The sequence below is a fragment of the Cherax quadricarinatus genome, chromosome 50 (assembly GCF_038502225.1).
Source record: "Cherax quadricarinatus isolate ZL_2023a chromosome 50, ASM3850222v1, whole genome shotgun sequence".
NCBI classification, from domain to species: Eukaryota; Metazoa; Arthropoda; class Malacostraca; order Decapoda; family Parastacidae; genus Cherax; species Cherax quadricarinatus.
This window is the reverse complement of record NC_091341.1, coordinates 3,671,253-3,693,306: the sequence shown is the minus strand read 5'-3', so window position 1 is coordinate 3,693,306 and position 22,054 is coordinate 3,671,253. Positions and strand designations below refer to the sequence as shown.

The window sequence follows — 22,054 nt, the reverse complement described above, 5'->3', positions numbered from 1 at the left end:
ACAGACGGGATAACACAACACAGACGAGATGACACAACATAGACGGAATAACACAACACAGACGGGATAACACAACCACAGACGGGATAACACAGACGAGATGACACAACACAGACGAGATGACACAACATAGACGGAATAACACAACACAGACGGGATAACACAACACAGACGGGATAACACAACACAGACGAGATGACACAACACAGACGGGATAACACAACACAGACGGGATAACACAACACAGACGGGATAACACAACACAGACGGGATAACACAACACAGACGGGATAACACAACACAGACGGGATAACACAACACAGACGGGATAACACAACACAGACGGGATGACACAACACAGACGAGATGACACAACACAGACGGGATAACACAACACAGACGGGATGACACAACACAGACGAGATGACACAACACAGACGGGATAACACAACCACAGACGGGTTAACACAACACAGACGGGATGACACAACACAGACGGGATGACACAACACAGACGGGATAACACAACCACAGACGAGATGACACAACACAGACGGGATGACACAACACAGACGGGATGACACAACACAGACGAGATGACACAACACAGACGGGATAACACAACCACAGACGAGATGACACAACACAGACGGGATGACACAACACAGACGGGATGACACAACACAGACGGGATGACACAACACAGACGGGATGACACAACACAGACGGGATGACACAACACAGACGAGATAACACAACACAGACGAGATGACACAACACAGACGGGTTAACACAACACAGACGGGATGACACAACACAGACGGGTTAACACAACACAGACGGGATGACACAACACAGACGGGATGACACAACACAGACGAGATGACACAACACAGACGGGATAACACAACACAGACGGGTTAACACAACACAGACGGGATAACACAACCACAGACGGGTTAACACAACACAGACGGGATGACACAACACAGACGGGTTAACACAACACAGACGGGATGACACAACACAGACGGGATGACACAACACAGACGAGATGACACAACACAGACGAGATGACACAACACAGACGAGATGACACAACACAGACGAGATGACACAACACAGACGAGATGACACAACACAGACGAGATGACACAACACAGACGAGATGACACAACACAGACGGGATGACACAACACAGACGAGATGACACAACACAGACGAGATGACACAACACAGACGAGATGACACAACACAGACGAGATGACACAACACAGACGAGATGACACAACACAGACGGGATGACACAACACAGACGGGATAACACAACCACAGACGGGATGACACAACACAGACGGGATAACACAACGCAGACGGGATAACACAACACAGACGGTGTAACACAACACAGACGGGATAACACAACACAGACGGGATAACACAACACAGACGGGATAACACCACGAGTTTTCAAAATGTGCAGAAGAATTATGCGATCCACTTAAGATTTTCTATATTTTCACTACAACAATTTGGCAGACAAATGAAAGATGCGAGACATTGTGCAAATATTTAAAAAACAAAAAGAGGTTGAGAGGAGAAAACCCATTCAGTTATTATCTGGATTTTGTTGACAAGAGTTACATAAATACTTGATGAAAACATTAAGAAAAAGTTGATGGAAAAAAGTCTTCAAACCAGCAAACAATTTTTTTTGGTCTACAATTTCAGGTATATTGAGTCTATTAAGTTGTTACAGGAGTCGCAGAAATTGTTCAAGAGAGATATATGGGTGGAATGTGTTTACCTAGGCGAGGAGAAACTTTGATTCGAGTTCCACTTGAAGGATTCTTTGAATAACTACAAAAATATTGGAGAAACAACCATGAGGCAAATTACTTCGATGAGATCTTTTTTTTTTTCAGTTTGAAGATTTATTTCTTTAAATACAATTAAGCGCTAAAACCATGTGGATCATTCTGCAGAAGACGTGTCGGAGGTTTGATCCTCCGTCTGCTAAACGCCAGACATGTCACAAGCGTTTGGGGATCACTTCTCAAGTGAATATTCGATAAAAAGATGTTATTAAAAAATGACTGATGGACTGAACATATCGAGACCAGTTAGAGGGACTGATTACCTCAAACTACTCCTAATCTTCACCATTCTTCTTTGTGTTGGACGGATGAAGCCACTGTGTGGCGAAACGTTTCCATAATAAAGATACCCAAATGTTGCACATGTACAATGTTCCCAGCAGTGTAGAGTAACTAATCTGATTCATCCTGATACAAGAAGAGAAGAAGCAGCGGCGGAGACAACAGTAACAACGAAGACAAAGAAAGTTCAATAAACAATGAATGGAAGCAAAAACAAAGAAGACAGCTTGGAAAAAAATGGGAGAAAAGAATGGGTAGAGAATAGTCGGGAATGCAAGAATACGTATCTCGGTCAGGAGAAGCAGATAAACAATGTGGGAATGACATAGTGACTAACATATTATATAATGGTATACGGTACTGACAAGCTGACACATGGGCGACACGCAGGTATCTTGACGAAATGTCGCCTCAAAACACGGGCTTAATTGGTCAAATACAGAGGGTGAATAAATTTTCATCATAGATCATTGCACACATCAAGAGAAAACGTACCGTAAGTAATCACATAATGAAGTCGGATAAAAATGACTGAAACTCAGGGAAGATGACATGGATATATACGAGGAACTCGATGCTAGACTCAAGTCACAATAAGCCACACTTAGGAGATGATACTCGTCTCAGACATTGACAAGCTGAGAGGCACAAACAATATGAGATAGAAATACAAATAGGAGGGGGGGTGAAAACTAGATGAATGAGACACTTGGGAATCATTGCTGTGGAAACGTTTCTCCAACTCGTGGCTTCATCAGTCCAATATAGAGAAATACACGGTCGAAGATGTGACGGGAATTTGAGGTAATCAGTCCCTCAGCCTGGAAATGATGGCTGAGGGACTGATCACTGGTCAACGACCAAAATGCTTCAGAGACCAGAGTAGCAATTTCCAACTAATTTTAGGTCACTGATAATGAATATCATGGTTAAAACTGTTAGTTCTACTATTAAATAAACACCTACGTGTCACAACAGGTTCCAACAGGCTTGTGGCAGTGTGTTTCTTACCACACTCAGTCTCACTGACCTTCATTATTTTTCCAGCAGTCAAAGAAGGTGGTTGTGATGTGCAAGTTTATATTTTAAGGGGAAAGGCAAGTGATTTTCTTAGCCAAACACTTTTTAAACTTATAATAAATATTCACTGAGTAAGCTATTGATATGCATGCAAGAGGTTCCCACTACATCAGGAAAGACTGGTCACCTCGTCAATCATTGGAACCTGGGATGAAAAAATTTCAACATCCACCTCTCATTGAACCTAACAAAATTTTGCTACCACCACTACACATAAAACTTGGGCTCATGAAAAACTTTGTAAAAGCTATGGACAAATCCGGTCAGGGATTCAAGTATTTAACATCAAAATTCCCCTCACTGAGCGACGCTAAGATAAGAGAGGGAGTCTTCAATGGTCCTCAGATTCGAGAGTTTCTTAAAGATGGTGACTTTGAATCAGACCTTCTTGGGGAGGAGAAAGCTGCTTGGGAAGCATTCAAGTTAATGGCGATGGGATTTCTTGGAAACAGAAGGGAAGGCAACTATGAAGAATTGGTGGAAAACCTCATCAAGGCTTACAGGAACATGGGATGTAACATGTCACTTAAAATCCACTTTTTGGACTCGCATATAGATTTCTTTTCCAGCGAACTGTGGGGCAGTTAGTGACGAACATGGTGAAAGGTTTCACCAAGATATTTCAACCATGGAAAAATGCTACCAAAGCAAATGGAGCACAAGAATGCTTGCAGACTATTGCTGGACATTGGCAAGAGTTGATTCTTCAGCCCACTACAAGCGTCAAGCAACAAGGCAGAGAGTAGGTACGGATTAGTGTTTAAAACATTGACACATTGTACGTTATAATCAAATATTTACATGTCTCGTATCTTTAAACCTATAGCCAATAAGCATTCTTCAAGGTGATATTTGGATTCAGAACATGAAAATACACGAGAATTAGCTATTCTCATTTAAGAAGCATACAACTTCTCAAAAATTGTGGACCCGTGTTACCTCATACTCCGTTACATATTCCACCGTTTGTTTTTTTCACTGTATTGTACTGATGAAACATTTTCACAATAAACATAGCCAAGTGTCTCATTTATTTACTTGTCAGGTTTTTAAATATATAATTGGAAACTAGGGTTTAACTTTGACAAACATACACAAAAAATAATTCCTTCTGTGGAGGCCAGCTCAGTACACGAATTCGATAGTACATGACACTTCATAAGCACAGGTTGACGACTGTTACACACTCTCTCTCTCTCTCTCTCTCTCTCACTCTCACTCTCACTCTCTGAAACCATTGTCACGGTAAATTCATACTAAAATCAGCACTACAATATCTCCTGTGTCTAGCTTACATTGTATCCCTGTATGTTAGGTTTAGATCTGTGTAAGCACTATAATAAAAAATGTAATAAGCATATACTACTGTTGGTACTTTTTTTATTATCACGGTGTGTATTGTATTATTCTTCACATTCATGTTATATTATGTTGTATGTTATAAAAAAACACACTTGCTGTTCATAGATGGAACGACAACAGTTTTTATACTGCAAGTCTTGTATAACTGCTGGAAGGGGACGACCTAATAATCTGAATGTACCTCTTTCTTTCTTGGTCAATGTTTCGTTTTTTTCCTTGACTTTGCCATTATGAATGGAAGCGTTCATGATGATTAGTTATGCAATTAATAGGATTATTATGTGACTTGAGTGATGTTTTGTTCAGCTCGGCTACCTATCGTGTTTTTTTCCCCTGGCCAACTCCGACGTCTTCTGGATGCTGGTGCAGTATACATCCCAACTTACCTGTCGTGTTCTACAGTCTGCTGAGTTGTTGTTAAGCAATTTATGTTCACACGCAAAATCTGTTGGTGTCTGGTTGTACTTTCTGAATGTAAATTCACGAAGATCATATTTACGACTTTCCTTTTCTGATGGCTGCATGGTGTCGTATTTTGATTCTTCTATCGTCAACAGCTTGGCCCTATATTTCAACATGGTGTCTGTGTCCTGATACAGTCGGGGTTATAGAATTTCTGAGTCCAGCACCATAACTGGGATTTTGTTGTAATTGAACCTTTCTGTGTCCACAATTAGGTATTGGCTGCTGCTTGTATTGTCAGAGTACTGATGGTAGCATTCTTTGCTATCCTTCTATGGTAGATAGCTTATTTAGAATGTGCGGTTTACTAGTAAAATATATTTATTCATGGCACATGTTATGTAAAGTACAGTTGTTAGAAGTGTTGATGCACAAAGTCACATTACTCCTGTCAGAGTAAAACACGGGTTTTGTATTATGTTAATGAGGATAAAGATTCGGGTTCACGTCGAAGTAGTACAAATATACAAAGCTTGAAATAGTACTAACATTTATATTATAGTCTGAATACTAGTTAGTTATTAAGAATAGTAAAAACTCTGGTTGAACGTAATAACTATTACCCTTTCTGTTCCTACTTCCACCTGTCTCCCCTTCCAACCCCTTTCCTTTACCCTCCGTATTTCCTTACTGCTATGGTAAACATACTGTATCGTCGATATAAACCCAAGAGCTTCTTTCATCTGGTTTTTCTATGTACTCTTTCTCCGGCTTCCTTCCCGTGTAAGGGTCGTCCATGGCTCATTCCTCTTGCACCAACTATAAACTAAAACGGTGGTCGAGTTTATAGTGCCCAGTGATCTAGAGAGAGAGAGAGAGAGAGAGAGAGAGAGAGAGAGAGAGAGAGAGAGAGCAGTACGCACCGCTCCAACATTTTCTTGTTTTTTCCTGTTAATTATAGTCTACTTTTGTATGGTGCCGCGGTAATGGTACAATATTTATGCTCGATTGTCTCAAACACGACGTTTTTAAGACGAGAAAGCAGAGACCTGGGGATGATGAGACGAGGGAGGCTTTGTAGAGAAGGAAGAAGAGGTTGCGGCGGAAGAGGGGGCAAAAAAACAAGTAAGGGATATACAGTTAGGAAAAGGAAAAAGGGTGAGTATGGAAAGGTGAGGCAGTAAGAGAGGGGAAATAATGAGGAATGGGCGATGAAGGAGAAGAAAAGGAAGAGAATCAACACCGCCGCGTACAACATACTTGAAACCCTATGTCTATCACTTCGCTTTGGATTTCTCGGCTGAAATCCAAGGCGAAGATGGCCAAGGACAAGAAGTCTCAGAGATGTAACATACAAAAAACGTAAAGTTGGAATGACTTCCTGTCACCAACACCTTGATACCTAAGGTGATAAAACACCTACCGTCTAGGAAACAGGTGGAAAACACCAGGTTTCACACACCTCCCCTGGGGCAGAGTCAAGTCCACGGAGGCAGTGACAAGCCCAGATACTGGCATTATTTCAGGGGTACTAACACTGTATCACTTGATGTAGGTCGTTCCCTCAGTAACTGCTATGTACCACCACTGATCCACACCTCCATTACAAACAAGGAGAATATAGGTCACACGGGATAAGCTGTAGTAGCCCGTAACAAAAGCAGAAACATCAACAATACCTTTGATGAGTTCGGGAGTCTTTCTATTCCGGCCATGGGTCAGGCTCGTCTGATGCTAGCCTGGTCAATTAGGCTCTTGCTGCTGGTGACCCGCTGTGCCAAATATCCATCATAGCCTGGTTGATCTGGTACTTGGTAAAGACAGTTGTCCAGTTTCCTCTTGAAGACCTGTAAACTTGTCCCAGCAGAGTTTCTATTGTCCGGTAAAATTTTGAATAGTCTGCGGCCACGGATGTGGACAGTTTTTCCTTATTGTGCCCACTGCACCCCTACTTTTCACTGGGTTTATTTTGCACTTCCTCCCACCTCTCTCGCTCCAGCATGTTGTTACAGCAGCGTACAGATTTGGGACAAGGCTCTCGAGCACTTTACAGGCATATACTATCACGCATCTCTCTCTCCTCCACTCTAGTAAGTACATATTTATGAATTAAAGGCGTTCCTAGTAATTTAAATGCTTTACTGGCTCATTGCAGGCTGTAAACGATCTCTGTATTTGTTCCAACTTTGATATTTCTCCTGCCCTGAGCGGGGCAGTCAACACTGAGCAATATTTCAAATGAGGAAGCACAATCGATTTGAAAAGTGTTACCACTGGCATTATTTCCCTTGATTTGAAGTTTCTCATCACCCACCCCGTCATCCTCCTGACTGTCGTGACCTTTGTCTTATGTTCTTTGGAAGAAAAAAAAAAGCGGAACGCTTCACGATTATGTAAGAACACTGAGGTAGTACAAAATCACGTTATACATACTAAGGTTGAAGATCGTAGATGCAGAAAAATACCGAACCTCGTTAGTAGCCACTACAAGTGAGCAGGTGCTTGTCTCTATAAGAATCAGTGTACGACTCCTCTGAGAAAACAAATGACTTAAAATACGAGACACCTTCATAAACTGGATCTTTTCTCTGGCTAAAGGGACGATCCAAGCAATGCTGCAAAATGGGGTACCCAACTGTTCTGGGTAGCATCCAGGTAAAATTGTGTTAGAAAACTCCAGTACCTGATGGAATGTCATATCCTGTGTAAGACGACTCCAGTACCTGATTGAATATCATATTCCGTGTTAATTTGCACTAGTCTTGCCTGCTGGAAGTATTACACTGTTGGGCACTAAATCATTTCCCTTTCCCTTTCTTCCCGCCAGTCCCTCACCTTCAGTCTCTACACACATCCTCTCCTCTACACCACTAAACCAGTTCCTTAGACCTTTCCCCCAAAAAACCCCTACCCTCACCCACCTCTCGCCCAAACCACACGCCTCTATTTCCATAATGTCTTCCTAACATCTCTTTACCACCAGACAACTCTAGCAGCAATAAATTTAAATGATTTCTTGTTTAATGGCTGTGAATGTCCCTTACGTACCTTTCACCATCTGCGAGGCTCTCCTATGCAATTCGATGTGTCTATGACCGCAATGGACCTGCAACCTCTTAACCTCGAAACGTTTCGCCTGCTCAGTAGGATGTTTCAGTCAAATACAGAGTGAAAGATGTTGCAGACAGAAGAAGCTGGGAAGAGGTAAACACGTGTTCAGTCTGTCAGCCTTGAAGTACGTTTTAGATGAATTCACAGTCGAGCAAATGATAAGGCTCATGCAACATATCCTCGTCCCATATGGGAATCTTTGTTGAGGAAACGTTTCGCGCCACAGTGGCTTCATCAATCCAATACAAATCAGTATTGGACTGATTTGTATGATGGATTGATGGACTGAACACATCACATCGACTCCAGGCTGAGGGAGTGATTACCTCAAACTACTACTCTTCTAACACCCTTCTGATTTGTAGTGGACTGATGAAGCCACTGTGTGGCGAAACGTTTCCTCAATAAAGATTCCCATATGTTGCATAAGTGTCTCAATCTTCAACTTGTCGGTTTTTTAAACCATTTATCATATCGTCCCCTTGGAAAGTATCCCTCGAGGTATTCCTCGTCCGTCGGTGATAATCCTGCAGATTTGCAAATTTCCTGTTTTAATCTTCACATTTGTGGTTACATACACGATTTTATAAGTTTGGTAAATTAGTGTAACCTATGTTAAGTTTACTTGTAAACAACAACATCTGTAGGTTTATAGAAAGCGTTAAGAAAGTGACGTTGGGAACTTTGTGATGAAATGGCAATAGTAAAGTAAGGATAAGTTGTTTTACCAGCTACTCCACTGTCATGTATTATTACATGACAAACACCATCAAGTGTCTTTAGACACCTGACAAACACCCTCATCAAGTGGTTTTTAGACACCTGATAAAAATAATCATCAAGTGCCTTTAGATACCTGACAAGCATCAATCTCGGTGTTGTTCTCCCTGATGAATACACAACATATACTATTATACTTGTACTGTCATATTTTTCTCTCGCTCAACTTGTCTCGTGTAAATTCGTACAGTTAATGGGACATGCCATATCATTCCCTGTGGAACTTGTGTTGAAGTTCACTAACATTATAGTGTAAGTATACGCTTTGAGTTTGTTTTAGGGTGTTTTCAAATAAGTTTTGTAGAAATTTGAAATTTATATTGGTGTACTTCTATGTAACAATTTATCTTAACTTTTATATGATCCTGTTTCTGCCCTTGGCCAGGTTGTGGGGCGTGGGAGGGGGGGGGGCGGTTTTAGGAAAAACTCGAAACCTGTCACAGGCGTGTATACTCCACACGTCGTAGTGATTAATAGTTTTGGTTACTGTTGTTGAAAACATTTCTCTCTGCCTCAATAACCGGACCACTGTGACTTCTGGACCCGCCTCTCTGCCTCAGTAACCGAACCACTGTGACTTCTGGACCCGCCTCTCTGCCTCAGTAACCGAACCACTGTGACTTCTGGACCCGCCTCTCTGCCTCAATAACCGGACCACTGTGACTCCTGGACCCGCCTCTCTGCCTCAATAACCGGACCACTGTGACTCCTGGACCCACCTCTCTGCCTCAATAACCGGACCACTGTGACTCCTGGACCCACCTCTCTGCCTCAATAACCGGACCACTGTGACTCCTGGACCCACCTCTCTGCCTCAATAACCGAACCACTGTGACTTCTGGACCCACCTCTCTGCCTCAATAACCGGACCACTGTGACTCCTGGACCCACCTCTCTGCCTCAATAACCGAACCACTGTGACTCCTGGACCCACCTCTCTGCCTCAATAACCGGACCACTGTGACTCCTGGACCCACCTCTCTGCCTCAATAACCGAACCACTGTGACTTCTGGACCCGCCTCTCTGCCTCAATAACCGGACCACTGTGACTCCTGGACCCGCCTCTCTGCCTCAATAACCGGACCACTGTGACTCCTGGACCCACCTCTCTGCCTCAATAACCGGACCACTGTGACTCCTGGACCCACCTCTCTGCCTCAATAACCGAACCACTGTGACTTCTGGACCCACCTCTCTGCCTCAATAACCGGACCACTGTGACTCCTGGACCCACCTCTCTGCCTCAATAACCGAACCACTGTGACTCCTGGACCCACCTCTCTGCCTCAATAACCGGACCACTGTGACTCCTGGACCCACCTCTCTGCCTCAATAACCGAACCACTGTGACTTCTGGACCCGCCTCTCTGCCTCAATAACCGGACCACTGTGACTCCTGGACCCGCCTCTCTGCCTCAATAACCGGACCACTGTGACTCCTGGACCCACCTCTCTGCCTCAATAACCGGACCACTGTGACTCCTGGACCCACCTCTCTGCCTCAATAACCGGACCACTGTGACTCCTGGACCCGCCTCTCTGCCTCAATAACCGGACCACTGTGACTTCTGGACCCGCTGTCTCTATCTTTCAGTAACAACTGACTCGACTTCTCGGTTCACGTGTATGTCTAACACTACTTAAAACCCCTCTTAATCTCATTTTAAACCCCTCTCAATCTTATTTAAACCCCATTCCACCTAGTCTGTGTTTTTTTTTTTTTAACCTAAGACCATGATAACTCCTCCGTCTTCCCTCGCTCACTCATCACCTGAAAACCTTTCCCCTTCCACATCTCCCCTCATACATGCCTCTTACTAAACCTCTTTCTTCCTTTTTCTCATTGGTAGCAGCCTCATGGGGCAAGAATGGGCTGCCTCCCTCATCCTCAAGAAACTACTTGAGCAAGTACCGTAGAGCTGGTGCTCTTTAGTGCTTCCTCTTGAGTGGAAGACTTCAAAAAATTATTTTCTCCCCAACTTGTCCATCACATTATTTTCCATCTTCGCGGCGCCTTTTTCCATCAACAATGTGTGTGGCTGGTCTCGCGGAGATTAGTTCTGCTGTGGTTGGTCTTGCTGGGGGTTGGCCTTGCTGGGATTGGCCTTGCTAGGGTTGGTCTTGCTGGGGATGGTCTTGCTGGGGATGGTCTTGCTGGGGATGGTCTTGCTGGGGATGGTCTTGCTGGGGATGGTCTTGCTGGGGATGGTCTTGCTGGGGGATGGTCTTGCTGTGGTTGGTCTTGCAGGGATTGGCCTTGCTAGGGTTGGTCTTGCTGGGGATGGTCTTGCTGGGGGTTGGTCTTGCTGGGATTGGCCTTGCTGGGGATGGTCTTGCTGGGGATGGTCTTGCTGTGGTTGGTCTTGCAGGGATTGGCCTTGCTAGGGGTGGTCTTGCTGGGATTGGCCTTGCTGGGGATGGTCTTGCTGGGGGTTGGCCTTGCTGGGATTGGCCTTGCTGGGGATGGTCTTGCTGGGGATGGTCTTGCTGGGGATGGTCTTGCTGGGGATGGTCTTGCTGGGGATGGTCTTGCTGGGATTGGCCTTGCTAGGGTTGGTCTTGCTGGGGATGGTCTTGCTGGGGGTTGGCCTTGCTGGGATTGGCCTTGCTAGGGTTGGTCTTGCTGGGGGTTGGCCTTGCTGGGATTGGCCTTGCTGGGGATGGTCTTGCTGGGGATGGTCTTGCTGGGGATGGTCTTGCTGGGGATGGTCTTGCTAGGGTTGGTCTTGCTGGGGATGGTCTTGCTGGGGATGGTCTTGCTGGGGATGGTCTTGCTGGGGATGGTCTTGCTGGGGATGGTCTTGCTGGGGATGGTCTTGCTGGGGATGGTCTTGCTAGGGTTGGTCTTGCTGGGGATGGTGTTGCTGGGGGTTGGCCTTGCTGGGATTGGCCTTGCTAGGGTTGGTCTTGCTGGGGATAGTGTTGCTGGGGATGGTGTTGCTGGGGGTTGGCCTTGCTGGGATTGGCCTTGCTGGGGATGGTCTTGCTGGGGATGGTCTTGCTGGGGATGGTCTTGCTGGGGATGGTCTTGCTGGGGATGGTCTTGCTAGGGTTGGTCTTGCTGTGGTTGGTCTTGCTGGGGTTGGTCTTGCGGAGACTTAACTTCGTATAGCTGGTGTTTCTGTGATCTCTGGCTGTCCAAATACAACAAATTATGATAGACGGGTCACAGAGAGAGAGAAGGGAGTGCCCCTGTCACTTCCTTCAGCTGCGAGACAATGACTCCTGTTGCTTCTTAATTCCTTTCTATGACCTTGCTGTAGCTTTCGAAAATGATTCTTAATATGACTTAGGTCTTTCACTGCCTGTATTGTATTTTACTTGTTCTATGAAAGTCTCGCCGTAGTTCTAATTGGCTTCTATTATCATGTTGTTCCCTCTGGTTCTTGCTAATTTATTATGACCAAATGGCAGCTAGCTATTATTCTTCAGAGATACGTTAAATTTAACGTATCTCTAAAGAATAAGGAAGAACAATATCGTGACTGGAACAAGACAATAACGAGCACACAGAATGAGACTTATGACGACAGATAGAAACGTAGTCATAAGTTTCGCTCTCCTATTTGCGGGTTATTTGTGTAACCTAACGTAATAGCAGCATGGAAAAATATTTAAAAAAAAAGGACCAGTTTTTGTACGTTTTAGTAAACAAATATTTAACCTTGACACAGAGAAGTACATTTTATATTGTTCTCGTAGAGTATACTAGATGTGTGTGAGAAGCCTGGCTGCCAGTAGTTCCGTTCACCTACCTGGAGCAGGATCAACACTCACCACTAGTTGCCCAAAACAACTCAAAAGGTTTAGTAAGTGTAAGGGGAACAAGAATCAACACAATCCCTTCATATATACAAGGGGTATTACCAACAGACCTCCAGCTCTCTCCAAGAGGGATCTGGATAAATTCCTCACGTGGTGGATACGTTGGACCGCGAGGTGCTAGCACCAACAGCCTAGTTCATCAGGCCATCCACCTTGTGTTACTGTGATACACGCTGGTGTTACAACGTGCAGCACAACATTTATTTCGCAAAAGCAACGTATGGAGAACTATGTAGTAGACGTCTCGTGCACCAAGAGCCACTTCATTGTACTGAAGAAGCTCTTAGTGAGCGAAACGTCTCTAAGCAGCAATTGCCCTCAATTTGAATCAATCAGATTTAAACATCTGCGTGATTCACATATAGTTATCAAAGCTTGAAATAAAAGAATCTTCTTGTTAACAAAGAGTACAATAAACTAAGACTTTACATGAGAAACGAACAAACGTGAGTACATGAAAGTAGGTTGATGAACTCCCACAGCACCTGGGGGGGGGGGTAATGCTAAGCAACCAGCTTCGATTAATGGAAGGGGAGGTCCAGATTCTGACATCAAGAGCCCCTCCGGCAACAAGGAGCCTTCCCTGAGTGGCCTCTTAATGCTTAGAGGGCGGAAGAAGTACGTCTTGTTATGGAGGTATGTCATGTCAAACTATCTGGCACGACCTACTTCCACTAGTGGGCCATCCTCACCTGTGATGCCACCTCCAGCTGTTTCACCTCGCTTCTAGTCTCGTATTTAAGGTCTAGCGACATGCCTATCCTCTAGGATTGAAGCGACTTCTACCTACCAAGGATAACGTACTGATAACGCCAAAACTGCTACTAATGCCTCAAGTGTTATATTCGACTGAAGAAGCCTGTTGTGATGGGGGAAACGTTTCGGCAATGAAGATACCGAAATGTTGCACATGTCTTATTCTTTAACTTGTCGGTACTGTATACCATCAAGAATATGATGCACGAAGAGCGTTGAGAAGTTTAGAGCTTTTTATACCCAGGTACCTCACTGCACCTACTTTTCAAAGGCAGTACCGTGTACCGTCTGACGAACCTACTTACTACCTACCCGGACTCCCAATCCATGCCCACCCATTAACCTACCCACCACTATCACCTTTATACACTCATTAAAGCCTACCACTACCATCACCCTTATACACTGTGAATATCAAAATGGTATACAATACCTTATACACTCCTTAACCTACCCACTACCACCACCCGTACCCAACCCATTAACCTATTACTACCAGTTCCCCCACCCATTAGCCTACTACTGTCAGTTCCTCCACTCATTAACATACTACTACCAGTTCCCCCACCCATCAGCCTAGCCACTACTACCACCAGTCTTGCTTCCTCAAGACGAGGTCATCAACAAGATGTATGTTAAAGTGGCGCTGTGTAGGGCTGAAGACGCCATCACCATAACAAACAGCTAATGCCCACACCTTCCTACGCCCACGAGCCCACGTTCCCAAGCCACGCCCACTCCAACACGCCCTCAAAGCCCATACTCAATTTGAACGCGATTTCGAGCCGTAAAGCGCCAATCTGAGTTCCTAGAGGGCTGGTAGTAAGATTGAATTAAGCATCACCCAGTTGTACTCTTATCTACCTGGGTCAAATTATCTACCTAGGGTCTACCTATCTACCTGAAATCTATCTATTTGGGGGTCTACCTATCTACGTACTTATGATCTACGTATCTACCTGGTTTCTACCTATTTACCTAGAGGCTACCTATCTACCTGGAGTCTACCTAGAATGTGTTCCGGAAGCCAACGCCCCCCGTTCCCAGACCAGGCTTTGCGGTGGATGGCCTGATCAACGAGTCTGTTGGTGCTAGCTGAACGAAGTTTAACATAAGCACTACAGCCCAGATGATCAGGGATTGACCTAAGAAACCTGGCCTGTAACTTCTTGAAGATAACCAGGGGTCTGCTGGTTATTTCCTTTGTATATGAAGGGAAAACGCTGAAAAGTCTTGGTCCCTTCACATTTACTGAGGTTTCCCCTCACTGTATTCAATGTACCGTCTGCCAAGTTTACTTCAGTGATTTGCGTGTGCAGATTCAAGACCAATCCTACTCGAGTTCTTGAGATGTAGATTATAATGTACACTTCTCGCCTACGATCCAAGGAATATTAAAAAGGTACATTGCAATCGACGCTTGGAAACTTGTAGGTTTGGTCCGAAATACATTTGATTGTAGAGACCGAGTCATAGCTCCTGGTACTGCTGCTTACTGAACATCTTTATTCATATCAGGATCTGATCATACTCATTCTTGAAACTTTGTATAGTGTTTGCCTCTGTCACTTCATCCAGCGTCCACTGTACTCATGCTTGGATGAACCGACGCATGGGCTTGACGCGTACACATGGCGAAAGTAACTTTAAAGCATGTGTACATGAATGCAACTTTAAATCATGTGTACATAAACGTAATTTTAAAACATGTGTACAAATTAAAAGACTCAGGTTCCTAAGTCTGTCAGTTTGTGATAAACCTCAGAAAAGATCAACTAATGTACTGTAGGTATTATAAGTGGGTGATTGTGAACCTCAGTGGGTGGTGAATCTCAGTGGGTGACCAGGAACGGTTATGGGTGGCTCCACTGGTACTTAACCTGATAGAAGTGTACGGTATCTCTCGTGTTCGATTATCGACAACGAACACACGTTTCTTACTAACCCCCCACCTCCCTACCCCACTTTCCATTATCATGACATCCCGTGACGTAGTAGACAGAAATATAGTACAATCAGAAGATGACGCTTAAGATACATGTACATCAGTTGGGGGTCTTTATTGATGAAACGATTCGCCTACACAATAGGCTTCTTCAGTCAAATACAGACGGAGTAAAAGTAGGAAAGTAAAGATGTGATCAGTCCATCAAACTTAGAGAAGAAGTATTTGAGGTGGTCAGTCCCTCAGCATGGTCTGGAACGATGTTCCAGACCATGGAGCTGAACTCTTCTCCAGGCTGAGGGACTGACCACCTCAAATACTTTTTCTCCACATTTGATGGACTGATTATATCATCATTACTTCTACTGTCTCGTTATTTGGCTGAAGAAGCCTACTGTGTAGGCGAAACGTTTCATCAATAAAGATACCCAACTGTTGCACATGTGTCTTACTTAATCTTCCAGTTCTCGGTATTTATACCATTTTTAACATAACGGGAAGGATGGTAACTCACCAGCGATCTCGAGCGTGGCGTTCCTGCTGGTGACCTTGCCGATGGAGTTGGAGGCGACGCACCAGTAGACTCCAGCATCGTTGTCTTTCTTAGAGTGAAGCACCTTCAGGAAGAAGAGACCACCTGTGTCCAGCTGCACATGGCGACCCTTGTGCAAGCTGACAAACAGAAACATTATTATATATTTATTTATTTATTTACTATGATTATTATTGTGACATTCATGGAGGACCGCTAAACCAGTAGACATCATACAGCGCCTGGAAGAATTGAAAATAATCAAGCTTTATTTAAAATGGGGAGTATAGCTCAAATACCTTGAATGAAGAGCCCTTCAGAGTGTGCGTGTTTGTGTGTGTTATTAATATATATAAACACACACAGTGTAATCAGGAACATTTTCAAAGTGGGAGAGTGCACCAACGAGTATTGGACACAATACACCAACGTGAGGTGACGTGAAGAAACTACTGAACAGTGGGACCAGACATTTGTGTGTGTGTATTCTGTGAGATGAAGCAGAGGAACTGCGTGAACCAGCGATCTACAATAAGTCAACCGAAATGAGGCAGCTGCTCGTGATCTGGAAAACAGCGAGTGTAGTAGTCTCAGTATTCAAAAATTGGTGGGGGGAAGACAGGTGGCACTGGTCGCAGACCGGGCCGCGGGGGCGTTGACCCCCGAAACCCTCTCCAAGTATACTGAACTATAGGCCGGTGTCACTAACATGCGGTTGCACAAGGTAATGGAGACGATTATCAGAATAGTGAAGCACCTAGAAAATAGCAGATTCATAAACAGCAACCAGCCCAGTTTTTGAGATACCTGGATTATACCTGGAGGGGGTTTCGGGGTCAACGCCCCCGTGGCACGATCCGTGACCAGACCTCATGGTGGATCAGGGCCTTATCAACCAAGCTGTTACTGCACGTAAACCGACGTAGGAACCACAGCCCGGCTGGCCAGGTACTGAACTTTAGGAGCATGTCCAGCTCCTCCTTGAAGACAGCCAGAGGTGTATTGGTAATCCCCCTTATGTATGCTGGGAGACAACTGAACAGTCTTGAGCCCCTAACACTTAGTGTTGTAGTAAATCCTGTCTCACAAATTTCCTAGAGCTTTCTGACCAGTTAACTAAAGTTGCGCGGGAGAGAGAAGGATGGGTGGACCGCAAATTCTGGACTGTAAGAAAACGGTTGATACAGTACCCGACAAGAGACTGGGACAAAAGCTAAAGGAGCAGGCAGGAATAACAATGAAAGCACTACAGCAGATGAAGGAATACTTAACAGGTAGGAAACGAGTTATTATCCAGGAGGAAGTGTCGGAATGGGTGTGTGTGACATGTACGGTTCCACAAGGGTCAGTACTTGGACCATTGCTGTTTCTAGTGTTTACAAATGACATAGAGGAGATAGAAGTGTCCCAGTTCGCAGATATGAAATTAATGAAAATAGAAAAAGCAGCAGACCAAGAAAGACTACAAATGCATCAGGAAAAGCTGCAGGACTGGCTTGCCGAGGGCAAAGACAATCGGAAACAGTGTAGGCTTGGGGAACAGAGGCTGCAAACCTCCCTTAAAGAGAACCTTGGAGTGGGCATAGTCTCAAGAATTTCGCGTGAGGCACACCTCAAGGAAATAACTGTTGCAACAAAAGTTAGACAGTCAAATTTAAGTAGTTTTTAGGAACTTCAGCAAGAGGCATTCACCACCCCATACATAGCATGTATCAGGCCCATCTTGGAGTATGCAGCGCCAGCGTGAAACCCGCATCTGGTAAAGCATGTAAACTGAAAAAAAACTGCAAAGGTTTGCTACGAGGTTAGTCACAAAGCTGAAGGGTATAAACTAGGAGAGCTAAAGGAGCTAAACTTGATATCAGAAAACAGAACGACCAAAAGTTTCATGATTATGACGTACAAAATACTGAGAGGAATTAACAGGGTTGATATGGAGAGTCTGTAATTGAGGAGGGTCTCAGGTACACGAGGACACAGCTGAAGGTTTTAATACACGAGTTAAAGGGATGTCAGGAAATACTTCTTTAGCCTTAGAGTGGTCAGCAAGTAGGTAGGTAGACCTACACGGTGAAGTGATAAGGCGGAACCAGGAGCTGAGACTCGACCCTTGCAATCACAGTTGAGTACACACACACACACAAACAATTGGGAGGTACATGTCGAAATTGCAGTAGCCAGGATAAGGGTCCTAGAAGATGAGGTAAACAGGCTGAGGCAAGTTACAGGGTCAGTGACCAGAGAAGACACAGCATATGAAGCTGAGAGGCCGAACAGGAAGGAAGGAGAGGCCGAACAGGAAGGAAGGAGATATGAATTATGCTAAGGTCATAACCTGCCAAGAAGGGCCAAGGAGTGAAAGGGAAGAGCAGCTGGGTGCAGGTAGAGAGGGTGATAGGTCGAATGCAGAGGCACAACCATACTACCAAGAGCCACTGGAAAAATCAAGGGAGAAAATGACCACGTACAGACAGGAACCAGAGTCACAGAGGGAGAGGCAGTGGGAGGAGGAAAGGGCAAAATCAGTGTTTATCCATGGGCTTCAGGAGAGAGATGAAAGGACACACACTGAAAGACGGCAGGCAGAAAGAGACTGAGAAAATCATCAGGGAAATAGGTGGAGAAGACATGGACGAGATTGTAAATTTTAGGAGAATAGGGGGGTACTTGAAGGGGAGAAAACGACCGATCAAGCTGATTCTCAGGACAGAAACAGTGCGGAACAGGATCCTCCAAAAGAAACCACGGTTGAAATACTCGGAAGAGTACAAGAGGGTGTTCCTAGACAGAGACAAACAGAACGACAGCAGCTGAGGGAGAGGACAAGAAAGCGAAAGGAGCTAGGAAAGGAGACAAGTATGGAACCAGCAGAGGTCAATCAGAGCAGAACATAGCAGCAAGGGCAAACACACACACAACTATCCCCAGAACCCCACAACCTATCACACCATCCCAACACAAACTACAATCCATACCCACAGCTTCCACCCAACACCCAGCTATAGAATCCCACAGTACGCTACCAAGTCTCCCACCCTCACAGGCCCCCCAAACCACAGTGTTAGAAAGGAAACTGAAGGTATGGTACACAAACGCTGATGGAATAACAAATAAGTGGGAGGAGTGGCACGAAAGAGCAAAAGAGGCATCACCAGACATCATAGCTCTCACAGAAACCAAGCTTACAGGTATGATAACAGATGCCATCTTTCCAACGGGATACCATATCCTCAGGAAAGACAGAGGGAACAGTGGGGGTGGAGGACTGGCATTGCTGATCAAAAACCGATGGAATTTTGATGAGCTGGAGAGAGACAGCGGAGAAGCAAGTGATTACATAGTGGGAACGCTTCACTCTGGAGGTCCCAAGGTGGTAATTGCAGTGATGTATAACCCACCACAGAACAGCAGGAGGCCAAGGCAAGAGTATGACGAGAGCAATAGAGCGATGGTTGACACACTGGCTGCAGTGGTCAGAAGAGCTCATGCATGCAGGGCAAAGCTCCTGATCATGGGTGACTTTAACCACAAGGAGATCGATTGGGAGAACTTGGAGCCACATGGGGGCCAAGATACATGGAGGGCTAAGATGATGGAGGTGGTACTGGAAAACTTCATGTACCAACACGTAAGGGACACTACAAGAGAGGAGAGGAGAGGATGAACCAGCAAGACTGGACTTCATATTCACCTTGAGTAGTGCAGATATTGAGGACATCACATACGAAAGACCCCTTGGGGCCAGCGATTATGTGGTTTTAAGCTTCGAATACACAGTAGAGCTACAAGTGGAGGGGGAAGCAGGAAGGCCAGGACGAATGAAGCCAAACTACAAGAGAGGGGACTACACGGGAATGAGGAACTTCCTGAATGAGGTTCAGTGGGACAGAGAACTGGCAGGGAAGCCAGTTAATGAGATGATAGAATATGTAGCAACAATGTGCAAGGAGGCTGAGGAGAGGTTTGTACCCAAGGGTAACAGGAATAATGAAAAAGCCAGGATGAGCCCATCGTTCACCCAAAGGTGCAGGGAGGCAAAAACCAATTGTGCTAGGGATTGGAAGAAATATAGAAGGCAAAGGACCCAGGAGAATAAGGAGAGCAGTCGTAGAGCCAGAAATGAATATGCACAGATAAGAAGGGAGGCCCAACGACAATATGAAAACGACATAGCAGCGAAAGCCAAGACTGACCCGAAACTGTTATACAGCCACATCAGGAGGAAAACAACAGTCAAGGACCAGGTAATCAGGCTAAGGAAGGAAGGAGGAGAGACAACAAGAAATGACTGTGAAGTATGTGAGGAACTCAAGAGATTCAAAGAAGTGTTCACAGAGGAGACAGAAGGGGCTCCAGAAAGACTGAGAGGTGGGGGCACACCACCAAGTGCTGGACACAGTACACACAACCGAGGAAGAAGTGAAGAGGCTTCTGAGTGAGCTAGATACCTCAAAGGCAATGGGGCCGGATAACATCTCTCCATGGGTCCTAAGAGAGGGAGCAGAGGTGCTATGTGTACCCCTAACAATATTCAATGCATCTATCGAAACAGGGAGATTGCCTAAGGCATGGAAGACAGCAAATGTAGTCCAAATCTTTAAACTACAGACCAGTGTCACTGACATGTATAGTATGCAAAGTCATGGAGAAGATTATCAGGAGAAGAGTGGTGGAACACCTAGAAAGGAATGATCTCATCAACAGCAGCCAACATGGTTTCAGGGACGGGAAATCCTGTGTCACAAATCTACTGGAGCTCTATGACATGGTGACAGCAGTAAGACAAGAGAGAGAAGGATGGGTGGATTACATTTTCTTGGACTGCAAGAAGGCATTTGACACAGTTCCACACAAGAGATTAGTGCAAAAACTGGAGGACCAAGCAGGGATAACAGGGAAGGCACTACAATGGATCAGGGAATACTTGTCAGGAAGACAGCAGCGAGTCATGGTACATGGTGAGGTGTCAGAGTGGGCACCTGTGACCAGCGGGGTCCCACAGGGGTCAGTCCTAGGACCAGTGCTGTTTCTGGTATTTGTGAACGACATGACGGAAGGAAAAGACTCCGAAGTGTCCCTGTTTGCAGATGATGTGAAGTTGATGAGAAGAATTCATTCGATCAAAGACCAAGCAGAACTACAAAGGGATCTGGACAGCCTGCAGACCTGGTCCAGCAATTGGCTCCTGGAGTTCAACCCCACCAAGTGCAAAGTCATGAAGATTGGGGAAGGACAAAGAAGACCGCAGATGGTGTACAGTCTAGGGGGGCCAGAGACTACAAACCTCACTCAAGGAAAAAGACCTTGGGGTGAGTATAACACCAGGCACATCTCCTGAAGCGCACATCAACCAAATAACTGCTGCAGCATATGGGCGCCTAGCAAACCTCAGAACAGCATTCCGACATTTCAATAAGGAATCGTTCAGGACCCTGTACACCGCGTACGTTAGGCCCATATTGGAGTATGCGGCACCAGTCTGGAACCCACACCTAGCCAAGCACGTAAAGAAACTAGTTAAAGTGCAAAGGTTTGCAACAAGACTAGTCCCAGAGCTAAGAGGTATGTCCTACGAGGAGAGGTTAAGGGAAATCAACCTGACGACACTGGAGGACAGGAGAGATAGGGGGGACATGATAACGACATACAAAATACTGAGAGGAATTGACAAGGTGGACAAAGACAGGATGTTCCAGAGATGGGACACAACAACAAGGGGACACAGTTGAAAGTTGAAGACACAGATGAATCACAGGGATGTTAGGAAGTATTTCTTCAGTCACAGAGTAGTCAGGAAGTGGAATAGTTTGGGAAGCGATGTAGTGGAGGCAGGATCCATACATAGCTTTAAGCAGAGTTATGATAAAGCTCAAGGTTCAGGGAGAGTGACCTAGTAGCGACCAGTGAAGAGGCGGGGTCAGGAGCTTGGACTCGACCCCTGCAACCTCAACTAGGCGAGTACACACACACACACACACACACACACACACACACACACACACACACACACACACACACACACACACACACACACACACACACACACACACACACACACACACACACACACACACACACACACACACACACACACACACACA

General features: G+C 45.1%; 1 protein-coding gene across 2 annotated transcripts in view; it reads right to left on the bottom strand.

The window, feature by feature from the left end:
- LOC128695333 (protein sax-3) overlaps positions 1 to 22,054 on the bottom strand; it is a 100,959-nt gene that overhangs the window by 76,319 nt on the left and 2,586 nt on the right. For both annotated transcript variants that reach the window (XM_070095406.1, XM_053785833.2), the window contains exon 2: positions 15,936 to 16,093. The gene's annotated coding sequence lies outside the window, so the exon portion shown is untranslated. The remainder of the gene's footprint in view (positions 1 to 15,935; positions 16,094 to 22,054) is intronic.